We start from the raw sequence: 16,872 nt of genomic DNA, 5'->3' as shown, positions 1-16,872 counted from the left end.
CTATGAGGATCAGACATTTCTAAGCACGGATGCTTTGATCTGGACCCAAGGCCCTCAGCTCTGCCCGCTCCCACATTCCACAGCAGAAATCCCTTCCCCTACAGGGCATTGCGGCACTGTATGAAGCACTCTGTGTAGGTGTGTTTTCCTGGAGCCTCTTCCCTGCGTCCAAAAAATGTCATCTCTGCTCTTCAACTCAAGTGAAAAATAATAACATTTAGATACCTGTGTAGATCACTTTCAGACCAAAAGTTACTGTAAAGCAAGGTACTGAGAAAACCACAATTCCGAACCAGCACTTACCGCAGCAGATGTCTGAAACACCACACACACAAAAACGTACTCTAAAATCACAAAATGTATCTTACACAGTGATGAATTGTTGTTTGATGTTTTTCACTTCTCAATGGGCGATGAGCACCTTAACTCTCCAAAAGGTGGTATTATATGTGCAGATAAATTTTCTTATTTTGCAATTTTTTAAACATTTTAACACTTAAGACCAACATTTTATAAGCTTCACTACAAAACGCAATTTTTTTGATAGAAACTACTGATTTCATCCACTTATGCCATTCACTGCATATTAATGTATTTTAATAAATTTGTTTTATGAAAATACCCCCCTCCCACACCCTTTCACAATGGCATAATAAAAGGGAGACCGGCAAATGAGAACAATGTTTCTTTTCTATTTGACCTGATGTGAATTATCTGTGTACGCTCATTACATGAGGTATCCTGACAGCTCTACTTGAAATACAGCTCCCAACCTTATGTCATCTACCTTATAGTATGTGTCTTTGCATAGCAGGGTCAGGTATGCATGGAGAATGTTGTCATACACCTGAAAGTAGTCATGAATAATTACTGATATATTGTAAGATGGGGGAAAGTATAAACAATGTGTGATGGGAAGGACTGCTGTCAAATGAAAGACTTGCAGACAATAAAAATTCCCTGAACAGTTCAGTGATCAACATTATGCGGCACGCATGTCTACAAAGCAGGTGCGTTTTTGATACAGACACAGCCCAACAGTAAGCCAAACAGGAATAACTGGAATACCGGAGGAGATTGCCAGACATTTCCACTAAAAACCCACTCACCCACTTTCAAGTCTGTTTTTCTAGTGAAGTGTAAGGAAAGTGTGTTCTGCACTGTTGGCCCTGGAGGATGGGGATGGGAAAAATCACACAATTTAAAATGCCCCAGAGAGGTGAAATCATGACAAACTTTGACAGGCTGGCATGGTCCAGTTACTTGTCAAGGACTGCAGGGAAACTGGTCACACACTGGAATACTAAGGAGTGGAGAAGACACCCTTTAAGAAGCATGGTTGCCTAGCCGGTAGGTAATGAGTCCCCCGGTTCGGCCAATGTCATTTACTCCAACTGCAGGCCTGGCTGGTTACATTTGCCTACCCCCACAGTCTCTGCACTGGGAGGGTTACACACCCTGCCAGTCACATGGCAGGAAACAAGACAAAAGAAGATGTTAAAGCATATGCTGATCTCAGAACACAGTGTGCCCTGCTCAGGGGCCATATTCACAGCATTTCTCTTAGAAATATAGAAAAATAATTTCCATGCTGAAGGCTAAGTGTAAACCTTGAGCTAAGTATAAGAATCAGCCAAAAAGTGATTCATAAAGCCTTTGAGAACTTAGAAGTCTTCATCAGTGCTCCCAACTTTTTGACTTTTTTACTCTTAATTCTTACAGGAATAACTTGTGAGTCTGGACAGAATTGATGCCGCAGGTCATAAACAACCACAACAAGCTTACCATTTCCATCCATCCTAAAATGTCTTTGAGACATTAACAATGCTTTTTAAAATTCTGGTTCATTTTGGCAAAGATGCTATTTGTAACAAACAGAGCCAGCCGTGACCACCACAAAGAGATAATGGAGACAACATGGTGAGGCCTCACAGACATATAGCTATCCCATGTCATTTTGGCTGAACACATCATTTTATCAGACATGGCAAATATGGATTTAGGCAGCCAATTTTAATGGGAACCGATTACAAAATTAGATTTGTTTATACTACTAACAATCTACATTCCTCTGTATGTGCATATGCATGTTTGCATTTATTTATCTGCCGTTATTAATGGTATTTGTGAAGATGAATGCCAATATTCCCCTTGTATAGACTGTGGAAGAAAATCTGCAAAATGGTAAAACAAAATTACTACATCCATGTTTGTAAAACAGCATCAGTATATGCATTCATGAACAGCATATGGCTTCCCCAACAATGATGTAAGACACCTTCTTGTTTATCCAAATCTTTGCTGTAAGTTACTCATGCAACCTTTATGAATCCGTACCTAGATGCAGCATCAAGAATATCTAGGCTTAAACCCAGTTTTCAACAGTATTTTTATTAACACAGGCCCAGGTTTCATGTGCCTCACTAAACTACTCCCTATAAATACCTTTAGGGATATTTAGAAGCAAATTCTTTGCAGAGTGGATAATCATTTTAGTGCTGTGCCATTCCCTTCTCAGTTTAAAAAAAAAAAAAAACTTAAAAAAAATTCATCATGCTTTTAAAACTGAGACTTCAATTTGCAGAACAGGTCAATTTTAAATTGTAATGAGACCAAAAACTACTAGATTTAAAAGTAGGATTGTTTCCTATCATCCTTATTTTTTTAATAACACAAAGGAATTACAAGGGTAATTGATCTGCCAAGTCCTGAAAGAAAAGACCAAAAAAAAAAGGAATAATCAATCCTTGCTCTTTTTTCACAGTTCTTCCTGTTCCTGCAGTCGCTTTATCTGCCTTTCATTAATGTCTCGCTCGGCCTCTTAGCGGGGAAGGCTTGTGGGAGCCAGTCACTGTCTCAGCCCCTGTGATGTTCCTACAGATTACAAGGATGCTTTGAAGCCGTTACTCTCCTCGCAAGCCCCCGTCGGTATAGGACCTCAGAAAGACCTGCGCCATCTCGCAAGCTGACATGAAGACAGCGGAAAGTGATTGAAACGCTGCCTTCAAAGCAAGCCACGGGTAGGTTTGCTGATGCTGCTTTTGTCTTTCATGTGTCACGTTTGGATGTGGTGCGGAAACCCCGTGCCTAGGTAATCTCGGGCGGAGCAAACCCGAGGGTGAGTCCACGGAGCCGTGCATGCAGAGCCAGGGAAATAATGGCCTTCCCTAATTACCTTCACCTGTGGGCATCTGTCTGGAAGGTAGACAATTAGCAGAGTCCCCCCGATGACATTCTTTCACCCTTCTGGCCCCGCAAATATAACGGAAATGAGAAAAGCTGTATTTACCTGCCTTCTACTTCTCATCCTAAGACTGACTCAGATTGTGCTAGAAGCACACAGAGGTCTGAGTAATTATAGTGTTTACTTACAGAGACAGCATGCTTCAGGCTGCTCATTCAAAAAACTGAACTTGTTGGCTTGCTGTCATCTTGACAGTGAAGAATGAGGTAATATTTACCTTGTAGTATTTCTAGGATTAACATTCATTCTTGAGGTTCTGGATCACTTACGGTCCCTGAGACCATTGGTAGAAAGAGAACCGGAGAGGCTTCCTGCGTAACAGGTCCGCTGAGCACTTGTTTGCACTTAGGTGTGTGTGTGTGTTTGTGACATGCTTTTGTTCCCTGAAAACTTTCTACCTGCAAGAATTAACCTGTAGGTGTTCCACAATTAGTTGGAGTGCAGTCACATCAGGCCGCAAGACCAGAGAAGAGAAACAAAACGTTACTATTATCTCTGTGAGCCGACGATGATCCACATTTTTTTTTTCTCATTTATGGGGGGGGGGGGGGTCGAGGTGGTTACGGAGGGAGTGATAGTTCTTGCTGTCTGCTCGCTTCTTCTCTTTCACCTATGTTCTCTCCATACATGAGTTTTCCCTTATGTCACTGTGACTGCAAGCATATTACACCCCTTAAGCATGGACTGGGTTGGGGAACAGGGGCTCTGTGGGCAGGCAGGTGTAACCTGTATTGCATGTGTGGGTAACACCGCAAAACACAGAAAGTCAGGCAAGTGTGCCATTGCCTATACATACTTAAGCCTGCTATTAACATCCCCACTTGCAGCATCCAGGCAGGTAGGAGAAGAGGAGATAACATCTTGGAAAAAAGGCAAGATGCAAGCAATGGGATTTCTACCAGGCTATTGCTCATTTATGTAGTAATAACATATGAAATAACCATCTCCCTCTTAAATTCCATTATAATGGCCTTTGTGGTCTGGGATCTGTTTGTTTATAATGCAGTCAATCATTTCTTAGTCGAATCCTGTTCTGTCTTCTCCAAAGAACAAATGAATCCTAACTGGTAGGAATCACATCAGATTTCTGGTGTCCTGGTCAACCACCAAGAAGCATACACTGTCTCCTGGAGTGTTCCTGATGAACTTATTAACTCCTACTAATGTCCTGCATGGAGGCTACAGACACTGTAGACAGCAGCACTGAATTATGTTAGATTGAATGTCAAAGGCAAGTGATGGATCACAGACAAAGAGCAAAATGTCAGCTTTTCCTTTCAGAGTGATAGAGACACACAGATATACACGGTCAGATGTTTTGATAGGCAGATTCTCTTTTGCTCATTTTCATCTCGGTTATCATTGTAACTAGATATGCATGCAGATCCTCACTGGCTGCTTAAAGGTATGACCCAAAAAAGCTGTCTTTTTATAGAATATATTTCCATTAATTTGTCTTTTCATCTGTACTGAATGGACTGAATCTGCTTCAGTGCAAGTTTTTTTTTTTTACCTGTTTCACGCTAATCGAGTAATGAAGAGTCTGCCATGAGACAAAATACAGGAGTAGGTGTGAAAGCAAAAGTAATTACCATATTGTGTGCATACTGTGTAGTCATCTCAAGCAGTTCCTTTCAGTATGCTTATAACAAGTAGTCTCTTATGGTACTCTCAAAAGGTACAGTATGACAGGACTCAATGCCTTAAATTGGATTGTACATCCACACTTTTTATTACAAGTTGACAGCTGTGCTGACTCTTTTGTTTTCTTCTTTATTTACATGTTTCTGGTCACTGTTGTTTTCCACACAAGAGAACTTTCTGTAAGACAAGAAATGCTTCTGATGTGTATTTCCATTGAGTCATCTGAAGATGGAAGGAATGACAAAGACTATTTTGTCAATTATGAAACAACCAAGAGAAACCTTGTCTGCCAACAAGATTAGGAAAACAAATGCATGAGCCCAACAGATGAATATTTACTAATGTTTTGTGACACTGCAAGGTGAACAGACATTGGGCATTTAATCAATTTCTCCACACTACTGCTTCTCTCCTGAAGTTTCCACTGTAAAACACTGTATGGCAATCTCATTGTAAAAGGTGTCATAGAAAATAAAGACTAAATAAAATGACTAATTTAAAATATAATCATCTTCTCAACAGAGAAACCATTATATGCAACTGCCCAGTTGCCTGCAGCCCCTCTGTTGTGGCAGAGCATAATGAATTTCTCAACATCTGACATTTGTTTGCCTTGTTTGGTGTGACAGATCTCCTTCTAATGCTGGAGTGTTCATGGACCTCCATAGTGCGTACTGCACCACAGCTGAAACGGAGCAGATGGATCACATGGGGGCTGGGAGCAAGAGGCCCATGGAAGGGGGCTGACACACAGATGCTTGTCAGGCTGTGGGCGTGGGAACCGTGAGCAACAAGCTACCCAATGCTGAGTCATCCTTCCTTTATCGGGACACAAGGACAGACACTCTGCAAAAGTGGAGTGAGTGAATGGATGTACGGTCTTTTCAAGTGGAGGACACACTAAGGACACATCCAAGATATGGAGGTGTATGGCAGTAACAATAAATATCTCACCAGATTTGGGGTCTCACCATCTCTTGAGCTATTGTCAGGCATAAACAAAGTACCTAACACTATGCTTCTGTTCAGGAATAAGTGAAGAATACTTTCTATGTTCAGACCTGCTTGAAAGACACCTCAGTTCAAAAAGAGGATAATATTACAACACAGCGGTATCAGGGCTTGGAGAGTCAGTAAGATGAAATCCACCGTGACCACAACCAGAGTTCAGATTTGTAGATAAGGAAATATGCTAATCATTCTGACCTTTAGTCAAAACCTAAACTTGAACAACACTAGAATACACTGGAGAAGTAATATTTGTTCTTTCTAGACTTTTAAGGTATATTCATTAGCTAAAAAAGGCCTTGATTTTGATTTAGTTGTTCAGAGTGACTCGACTGTTACATAAGAATGCATGGTATTCAGGGAAAACATATAGGAATTCCCTAAAGATTCTTCTGCATAACAGAAAAATGATACATTAAGCAGAGCCTCCAAATCACCTTTTAATCTGAGACCAAGTCTGTGAGGTATGATTGGAATGAGGGCTTCTTTTTTTCCCTCCAATGGGTTTGGAATATGAACGGATTCCCCAGTCCCCACCTCCCCTCTCTTCATAAAACCAGGAATGTGCTTCAAAGAATGTACAATATCTTACGTCCATGAATAAAACATTTGTCATTCATTGGTCTGCACAATGTGTGCCGATTGAACACAGAACAACAGCTCTGAAGGGGATATAAACAGAAATCAAAACCACGTCCTAACAAGTCACAGCTCAGTTCTCCATAGCAGTAGACACTGAGCAGTTAGCTGGTCTGGGAGCTGGGGAGGAGGGCCCCCTGAGCTTTGATTTATAGTGACAGGAGGATTTATCATATGAGAAACCTTTAAACAATTTAAAGAAAAACAAGTGCTTCTCTATAAAAATAAAATGAACTGATTCAAAGCATGCTCTGAGAATGTGCACCATGGAACACACAAAGAACAGGCACTGGGATGTTACCTGAAATTGATTGGAAAGCCAAATATTGTGTGAATCCTAAAGTAAACCACAGCAAGAACTGCCTATGCCACACTGTCTTAATGAAGTCCCATGACTACAAAAAGAGACCAAACTGCAACCACCATGTGCTGGAAGACAGGCATCACATTGCGCTGTCTCTGACTCTGGAATGTCGACAGCTCTCTCAAGGAATGGCTGGACAACAGTGGCTAACGATGTCTCTGTAGAAGGACTACAGCATAAGAACCTGATACACATGTGGGGTTACACTGTTTACAATGTTTATAGTCTGTCCCACACAAAGAGATGGCGATTCCAAAGCGCTGCAGCCACACAGGGTTCACAAATTAGTTGCATTTACAAATTTCACCACTGTCTGAAATCTTTGAAACAAAGGTCTATGAATCTGGACATTAATAAAATAAGGGAAATTGTATTGGCACAAAAAATGAAAAGCCAGTGGAGCCCGTGGCTCAAATCTCTCCAATCTTTGGACTCCAAAATTTTTTGGAACCATACTCTAACAACCAAAGAAAAGAGGGAGCAGGTCCCATGAGAAGTTTCTGTGATGTTGATGTTGTGTGGGGACTCAACAATACATAAAGAATGTATTGAAAACAGCACTGCAATCTCACTTTCTAAAATGGTGCATATCATTGTGCGTATACCTCGAGGCACTTTTTCCAACTGTAGCCAGGGAAAAACTGAATCAATCCACAGTACATGCAGTGCTTTTAATATTTTGACAGTAGTACTGTGATTCAGGCATGTACATTTTGATGTTCGATATCGCCTTTGAGACAGAAAATGATTTTATACGGTGGCCATACTGACTTGCCAGTTGCTCACTCTCAATTCAGAGAAATCTACACTGATGAGCCAAAACATTATGACCACCTGCCTAATATGCTGTTGGTCCTCTGTGTGCCACCAAAACAGTGCCAACCCACTGAGGCATAGACTCTACAAGACCCCTGAGGGTGGTCTATGGTATCTGGCACCAAAACATTAGCAGCAGATCCTTCAAGCACTGTACGTTGCGAGGTGGAGCCACCATGTATCGGACTTGTCGGTCCAGCACATCCCACAGATGCTCAATCGGATTGAGATCTGGAGAATTTGGAGGCCAGGGCAACACCTTGAACACTTCATCATGTTCCTCAAACCATTCCCGAACAATGTGTGCGGTGTGGCAGGGCGCATTATCCTGCTGAAAGAAGCTACTGCCATCAGGGAATACCATTGCCATGAAGGGGTGTACCTGGTCTGCAACGATGTCAAATTGATGTCCACATGAATGGTTGGACCCAGGATTTCCTAGCAGAACATTGCCCAGAGCATCACACTCCCTCCACTGGCTTGCTCTCTTCCCACACTGCATCCTGGTGCCATCACTTCCCCAAGTAAACGGCGTACACGTACCCGGCCATCCATGTGATCTAAAAGAAAACGGGACTCATTGGATAAGGCAACCTTCTTCCACTTCTCCAAGGTACAGTGCACTGTGCAATGCACTGTGTGTTGTGATACAATCCTCCCGTAACTATCATTAAAATTTTCTGTGACTTGTGCCCCAGCAGGCCTTCTGTTGGTTCAAACTAGACAGGATAGCCTTTGTTGCCCTTGCGCATTGATGAGCCTTGGGTGCCCAACACCCTGTCACCGGTTTGTGGTTTGTCCCTCCTCGGAGCACTGTCTGTAGGTACTCACCACTGCTGACTGGGAGCACCCCACAAGCCTTGCTGTTTCAGAGATGCTCTGACCAGATCGTCTGGCCATAACAAGTTGGCCCTTGTCAAAGTCACTCAGGTCTTTACTCCTGCCCATTTCTCCTGCATCCAAAACGTTGACTATGAGAACTGATTGTTCACTTACCATCTAATCTACCCAGACCTTGACATGTGCCCTTGTTTGGAGATGATCAACGTTATTCGGTTCACCTGTGAGTGGTCATAATGTTTTGGCTCATCGGTGTATATGGCTAGTAAACCTTTAAATTAATCAAAGCCAAAACACACATTTGGTTTTGCTGTGTTTCTTCCCAAGTCAAAGCATCACTTTTAAATCAACAAACAAGGCCAATTGAGTTGTCCACCTCTGTTGAGTAACTCCAACTTCTTACTGGAGTGGACTATACATTTACATTTGTTCCTAAGCAGGCCTGAGTTTTTAGGTATAGACCGCTTGAGTGTGACAAACCTTAGCTTCATTGAACCATTTTTCTCCAATGTTGCTTTCAGCTCCACTCAGGCCATGACTGGCAAATCCAACATGTCTCAATATTCCAGCATGGTCATTGGATAAAACAATCCCTAGACCTTAATGGCTAGCACAGATTTCCATAAGGAAAGACCTCTTGAAGTCAGCAAATGCAGACACAGAGGAACTCACCAACGCCCTTTCCATCTGCTTGAATGCTTCTTCATTGTGATCTGTGCTGTCTGCTGTGATCATTCCATGTAGTGTCTGTCGCCCTTTGTGTGTGTGTGTTTTTTTTGCCATTTTTGGCAACTAGATAAAGGTTGCCACCTTTCCCAATCCTTGCACAAATCTAGTATAAGTAATGAAACCAAGAAATGAGCAAACCTTTTGGCATTTTCCGTAGCTGAGAGCTTGTCTGCATCCAGTGACACATACTTGATGCCTCAGAGACTGCAGTTCCTGCTGGAAAAAGTGACACTTGTCTTTCACCTCCTCCTGGAGCCAACTCAAGATCATTTCCATGAACCTTTCCCTACATCTACACCTAAATTGCCACTTTTCATGAAGAATTTAATGGTGTATATCCCCTCTGATTTTGGAAAGTACTGGGATAATTCCCACCCAAGCAACTCAAGGGACCTTCTCTCAATTATTGCCTTTCTTACTGGCACTTTACTGGCAATTAAATGTATGCACTGACTTGTGAAAAATATTGAGATGGGCTAAACCATCCCCTCTTTTTTTCCATCAATGAAAAATGTGCTCTAAAACCAATTTGATCAACTAATAAATAGAACATTTTTGATTTAGAAACCACTAGAGTGAAGCTGTGTGACATGAATTGAAATGGGGCAGAACAACAGGTTACTGACCAAAGGCACATGGAGCGATTGAGGCCACTGATTGGTCACAGCAAGTGGGCTGTACTAAGAACTTGATCATTTAACCAGTCTAAGTGATTAATTTCTCATTCCCAGGAGTCCCCAAAACAACTGCTCTAAATGGTGTAAGATCTTACACATTAAATATCTGGAATAATGAGCACTTAATATTTCACAAACATTGCATCTACTAAATCCTTGAAGGAAGACATTTTTGGAAAACCATTTCAAATGAACAAAGTATTTTGCTTATTTTACTCCAAGCCATAGAGCTTGGAGATTCCCCATGATCCAGATAAATATATGCCTTTCTTTAAAAATAAAGTGGCCCAGTTTTAATGTGCTCCAGCCTCCTCCTTTCGGCCCTTACTTCTGTTTCTCTGTCCTTGGCTCCTAAATTTTGTCTAAACATTTCATCTACCTGTGTTACATCAACAAAGCCATATACAGGCCCATGGATTTCCTCTAATGTTTATTTTCCCACCATCTGATGTTTTCTTACTGGTGTCACTATTTATTTATATTTTTTCTGACATTTACTGACATTTTCTGCCTTGTATCTGGAAGATGGAGTTCAGACAACTTCCCATTACTGCAACACCCTGCTATACTTGGTCAGAAGTGCCCACTGCTCTCCTGAAATCTTTACACCCCCACCAAAAGTAATCCTAACATTCTGATTATTTGACTTTCCTCCTTTCGTTTGTATTTCGTTTGGTATTTGTCATTGGTGCACCTATTTTGGCATTTTTACCCAGGGTACCAAGAATACTCTATCTTACCCCAAATATATTGTTTCTAAATTGCATTTTCCTTTTCTGTCATCTGGCTATTGAAACAAGCATCTGTGGCTGCCAAGCCACCACACCTTCATCCATCAGTTACTGTCTTCCAAAAGTGGTTTTCAGAATGCAATGAAAGAATTTTTCACAACTGAAGAACAACTAATGTGTGAGCACTCCAGCAGCTTCTTTTGAAATATCTTCGTAGCCACACTCAGCCATCTAACTAGACATTGCAGGCTTCCTTTAGCTAATGAACTGGATTACCATAGGTGAATAGCTACAGTATTTAGCTAAGTAGCAAGCGCAGAATGTGAAACTTATTTTCCCTCCATTAGTTACCATTCTTTATCACAAACAACAGGGAAACTGTTATGCAGTTTCTTATACTCTTCCATAATTTGAGAGACACAAAATGTATGCATTTTGGAAAGTCTACAAAGACCTCATGCAGTCTAGTTGCCTCACAAATGGAATTTTACCTCAGAGAATATAATTAGTTAGATAGACTGTAGTCCAGTTGTACAGAACAGCACAGAGAGTAGAGTACAGTGTGACAGTGTGAACAGCACTGAGTAACACACATGTATTGGTGTGACACCTGCTCTAAACAGAGTACAGTGCAGCATATAGCAGGACACAATATCAAAACAGTGGAGTACAGTATGGGGCAACACAGTACAGTAAAACAGTACATGAATCTACATGATCGTCCACATCCATATCTATAGGTTTTTCCATCCCAGTCTGCATCAGGACTCTCACACTAGAGCTCTGCAAGGCCTAAAGGCTGAAGAAATCAATATTTTAGTCTAGGAGTGCCCTCTTGTGGATGGTCACATCCAAGCGTAATCAATCCACCTTGTTCTGCAGAGCCTGGGGAGAGTCCAGTTAGTCTGTCCTGTTCCTGTGATGAACCATTCTCGATAATGATTCTTCTACCAGGAATGTGAGGACTTGGAAACCTATCAGCCTCAAACACAGCATGCTTAAGGTACACAGAGACAAGCACCACTACAGAGTGAGCACTAGTGTTGAAATATTCCAGTTTAATCGCAGTGCTCCCCTCACCAGCCACCCAGCACAGCCAGTCTCACCTGAGGTACAGTATTACATTTCTTTGTAATGCTGCTTTCTGAGTATTCTGGATCTGCTATTTATGATTAGCTCAGTCACATATGTTCTCATGTATTGTTAAAACTGCAAACTACTGCTTCAAAGAAGAATTACAATTAAAATTGCTTGAAAGTTGGCTCTTATAAATGGTTTCTACACACAGACACGAGTCCACTGTCCCTCGTGTATTCCCACTGTTTGAACTATCTCCCTGGAGTGGGTGAGTGATACTGCCTTTTCTGTGTTTACTCAGAAGTTTGGACCATTTAATGTGGAAATGAACAAAGCTGCTTTGAACACTGGGAACCAAAGGCATATGGTCCCAGTCAGAAGCAGACCCTGATGTCACTCCAGTACAATCCCCTTGTTGAAACTCTCTAGAATAGAATAATCAGGGCACAAAACTGTTATGGAGTGGTTGCCTCCTACAAACATAAAAGGTGGCAAGCCAGCTGTGAAATTGGATCAATCATTCATAGGTCTTTAGAATTAATATGACATGTTGAACAGACTAAGGCATGCTGTTTATTTATGAGCTTATTTATGCTGTATCATGTAAATGGGCTCAAAAATGTGAAGCAGCTTTTAAGAAAGGGAAGATCACATTTTGATCGTTTGTTTGGTTGTGATGGTGCCCGGCTACGGAGCCAGTATGAAATGTGTAGGTTACCAAGAGCTCAACGGCTACACAGCACAGACATCTTTCAATTCAGCAGCTAAAGCTCACTCCAGCAAAGCAACGGTAGCGAAGACACGGACTTAAGATGACCACAGGCATGTACATGACTGGCTCGACGCCTACAATGTCGACAAAGTGTGCATAAAAAATAATATTAAGAAAATAAAAAATAAAAACTTTACCTCATGCTTTATGTTAGTGACTGTGAAAGTATGACGTCTACAGCAGACAAAATTTCCACCGGTGCTGCAACTTCAACACAGCAAGCATGGTATGAAGTTATTTTTGTGTCTTTTTAACGCAAGCATAAAAGACAGTTTTGAGATAAAATTTCTGGCACTGCAATCAGAAATCACGTTTGTCTTTTTGCGTCACAAAAAGCTTTGATTGCAAATCAGTCCTCTGGTTGCCAGTCAAAAAGTTTTGGTTGCAAGTTGAATCGATTTTCATGAAATTTGGTGTGTTATAAACGTGAGAAATTGAACATGATACTGATTACTTGTTGAAATTAAAAGAAGTTACTGGGGGCGGATCTAATAAGCTCTATGCCAAAAAATTAACCTTCTGTATACCCACAACTTCCTCTGGGACATGCAGGCTCTGATCTATGACTAGGCAACATCAAGTGTTAGCAGCTGTTGCGTTTTTTTTTTTTTTGGATGGACGCTGAACCTTCTGTTTGCCTACGACTTCTTTTTTGGGAACGTAGAATACTTTGTTTCAACATGTCACCACTCTGTAATTGCTCGTGGTAGCTGTATGGCTGGGTGCCGCCATGGGGCGAGAGAGTGGGATGTAATTTAGTTCAATCAGATTCAGCTATTGCAAAGACGAGTATGCTCATATGCTCACAGTTCTTAATACAATAATACGTAGCATGTGATGAAAGCTGATTGGTACTACAGCCTTCACCCCACATGGCTGCTGTGTTTGCGCTTAAGTTTTTAAAGCATTTATTTGTTTGTTCTTTTTGTTTCAAAACAGAACAAAATGTATTTGTTTTATGTATTCCTTGAGTAATATTTTGAATTATTTCAGTGTTGCTCTGCAACTTGATATCACTGCGTGGTCTACAATGCTGGACTGAGTAAATCAAAAGTGAAAAAACTCGCATTCATATTATTTAGTATTGTGTAGGCTGCAAGTTTGAAATGAAGATTTGTTAAAATGAAATGGTGTTTTGCTATACAGTGTTTCATTTCATGAACCCAGCTCTATGGCTGTTACTACCACTGCTGATCTTGCTACATGAAGTGTTACCTGCAAATGTGACTACCAGACCAAAAATCCTTCCTACCACAAATAATAAAAATACTTTATCACTACTCTGAGGCCATACACCTCATGGCCTACAAAGTTGAAAAACAAGGCCATATGAACATATATATATATATATATATATATATATATATATATATATATATATATATATATGAGAGAGAGAGAGAGAGAAAGAGTATGGCACTTCTGATTTTTTTTTTCTCAGGGACCTTAAGAATATGCAGTACTTCCCCAGAACAGCCAGAGTCTCCTGTATTTGCATTTGTGAAGGTTGAGAGAAGCACCAATCTTTAACATTATTAATGCTCAATGAATTTGATGAAAGCTGTCCAGCAGAGGGCGCTAGATTTAGATGGGATCCTGCAGGCATCGGCAAAGTTGGTTTCATAGCACAATATTGTTTGTGATTTGATCTATAATAAAATATATTTGTGCTTACTTTGTTTGGTAGTTCTTTCCTTCTCTCTGCTTTAGCTGGAATTTCCCAAAGTGGCCTTGTTTTTCAACTTTGTAGGCCATGAGGTGTATGGCCTCAGAGTAGTGATAAAGTATTTTTATTTCTCAATTATGTAAACTTCTAAACAAAAATTCATATTTAAACAGTATGGTTTGTACTTACAACTTACAATCCATGCTTATGAAATAAAATGTTGTAAATTCCAATAGCTCTAAAGCTCATCTTGTGCCAGCAGATAGCACACTCACAAGCACTGCTTCATTAAATATTTCTTTAAATACTACCCATTTGATTCAGGGTGAGATAAATGGTTATGAATATGATGACTATTCACTGTTCCACTTACCCAGTCACTGACTTTAAGTCAGCAACAGGCATGCCAAACCTTTTTCTTTAGATGGTCACTTTCGCTCTGCTTGAAAAGAGCAGCTCCAAGTCAGCCACATGTGTTTCGCTAAAAACTCTTACAATCAAGTCTTTGTGTTCTTACCATTTTTGCAAAGACCATGTCTTCTGTAATGTCTCAGTTATCTATTACTCTTACATATGCCTATTAGTCAAGAAGATGCTTCTTTGGAGAGATGCATACACACTATCTGGACAACACACTGGCTCTATAATAGTTCATGCCCGACAAGCGCATCAAGGTGGCCAATGAAGGAACTAGGAATTAACTACTATGAGTCATGGATGTTTCATAAGTTGATAAGCACAAGCAGTGAACAATGGCAATATATTTAACTTTTGATAAAAAATATTTAACTGTGTCAAAAGTCACGTAGTATACTGAAAGAACACAGTGCAGTTTATTCTTACCACTGTGACGCACAGGTTTAAAGGACTGCAGGTGGAGGCTAGATTTCTGTCAACACCCCATTAACTCATTTGACACCGAAATGACATATCAGTTGAGAATCACTGTGTTACTTCTAAGTCCGTACAGCACACACCCAAATGACAATGGCTTTGTGTTCCCTCTACATCCACAGGAGAGAACTTATGAGAAAAAAAAACAGTGCACACACCCAGAATTATCCTTTGTTTGCTGCATTAGGCTGCCATGTTGTGCCATTGCCTTCATTCCCGTTTTGGGTGCCACTGCTTTGTTGCATGGCTTATAAAATTGAAAAGGATGGAAGCAATCAGTGCATCAGTCTTCAGCAGTTGTATCAAGCCTTATGTAACTGCTCCCCCTTCCTCTGGCAGGAAATCGCTCCCCCTTCTGTCCCCCTATCCTCACAGCATCAGCCTGAATCTCTGTTCCGTTTGTCGACCAGACTTGCCCAAAATGGCCTAAGGACGTCCTCCTAAATTACCACTTTGGATGGTTCTGTGAAATATCAGAGGTTTCCTATTTGTCATGTACAGTACTAGTAAAACGTTTGGACACACCTGATTAATATACTGACAAACATGAATTCAAAGACATTTTGATCTAAAGACTTATGCTTAAATGCATATTTGTTTCTTAGACAAATATAAATGGTAAAGTCGGTGCCTATGTATGAATTTCTTTAAAAAAAAGATTAACAATATTTTTGGCTACTTTGAAGAATTCATAATAAAGAAAAACGCTTATCTGAGCGTTTACCTCAACACACTAAGGACACAACAAGCCAACACCTTCCACAAGGTCCATTCATAATGTTTGTAACATCCCACCAGAGATTTCCCTGGGTTTTGTTTTCTAGTAAGACCACCCAAGGTATCTTTTAACTGTTGATAAAAATGCCCATCTCTGTCTTTGCTCAATCTGCAGCTGAGAGAGCAACAAGACACCTGGAGCACCTGGCCAAGGATGATATCTGTAGTATATCTGGGTGTAATGTTTCAACAGGGCTGAGGGAGGAGGAGTTTCAATGATCTATCATTGCAAGCTCACACACAAAAGCACATGCACATGCTGGAAATCTGCTGGGCAGAGAGCTGAAATAAAAAAGTAAGACTGAAAGAAATGGCACCTAAAATGCAAACCTTCCACTTCACCTGGCCACTGTGAAGTGAGACACTGTGTGCTGTAGGAGATGCTGTCTTTTAGATGAGACATTAAAACGAGGTTCTGACTCTCTGAGGTCATTAAAGATCCTGTGGCATTTCTCACAATGAGTAGGAGGTTCCCTGGTGTTCCAGCTAAATTTCCAATGAGGCTCTTTCATTCTAGCTATCTAATAATCCCCTTCCTAATTCTGCTAATGTGTGGTGAGAGTTCTGCTGCAAAATGGCTGCCATGTCTCATCCAGGTGAGTGCTACACATTAGTGGTGGCTTGAAGTTAGTGCCCCCCTCAATTCAAAGAAATCTGAGAACATTGAAAGGTGCTATATAAATTATTATTATTATTATTAGCAGTAGTAGTAGCAGCAGTAGTAGTAGTAGTAGTAGTAGTAATATTACTTACATGGGAAAAGATCCAGGGACATGTTCTAAGCTAACAATGAGCTAAAAACCTTTCATTAATACTGTGTAAGAGGATGAGAATACCTTTAATAATCTTGAGTGATTACTATCACTTACTGATATGGTTATTTTGATCACTGAACATGTGCTGTGACCTTTTGCAGAACATTAACGCTACTACTAGTCTAACTACTATTACTAATAATGACAACTAATACGCTACTAAATAATAATACGTAGTG

This window comes from Megalops cyprinoides, chromosome 13 (assembly GCF_013368585.1).
Source record: "Megalops cyprinoides isolate fMegCyp1 chromosome 13, fMegCyp1.pri, whole genome shotgun sequence".
In the NCBI taxonomy this organism is placed as follows: Eukaryota; Metazoa; Chordata; class Actinopteri; order Elopiformes; family Megalopidae; genus Megalops; species Megalops cyprinoides.
Note: the sequence above shows the minus strand (reverse complement) of the source record.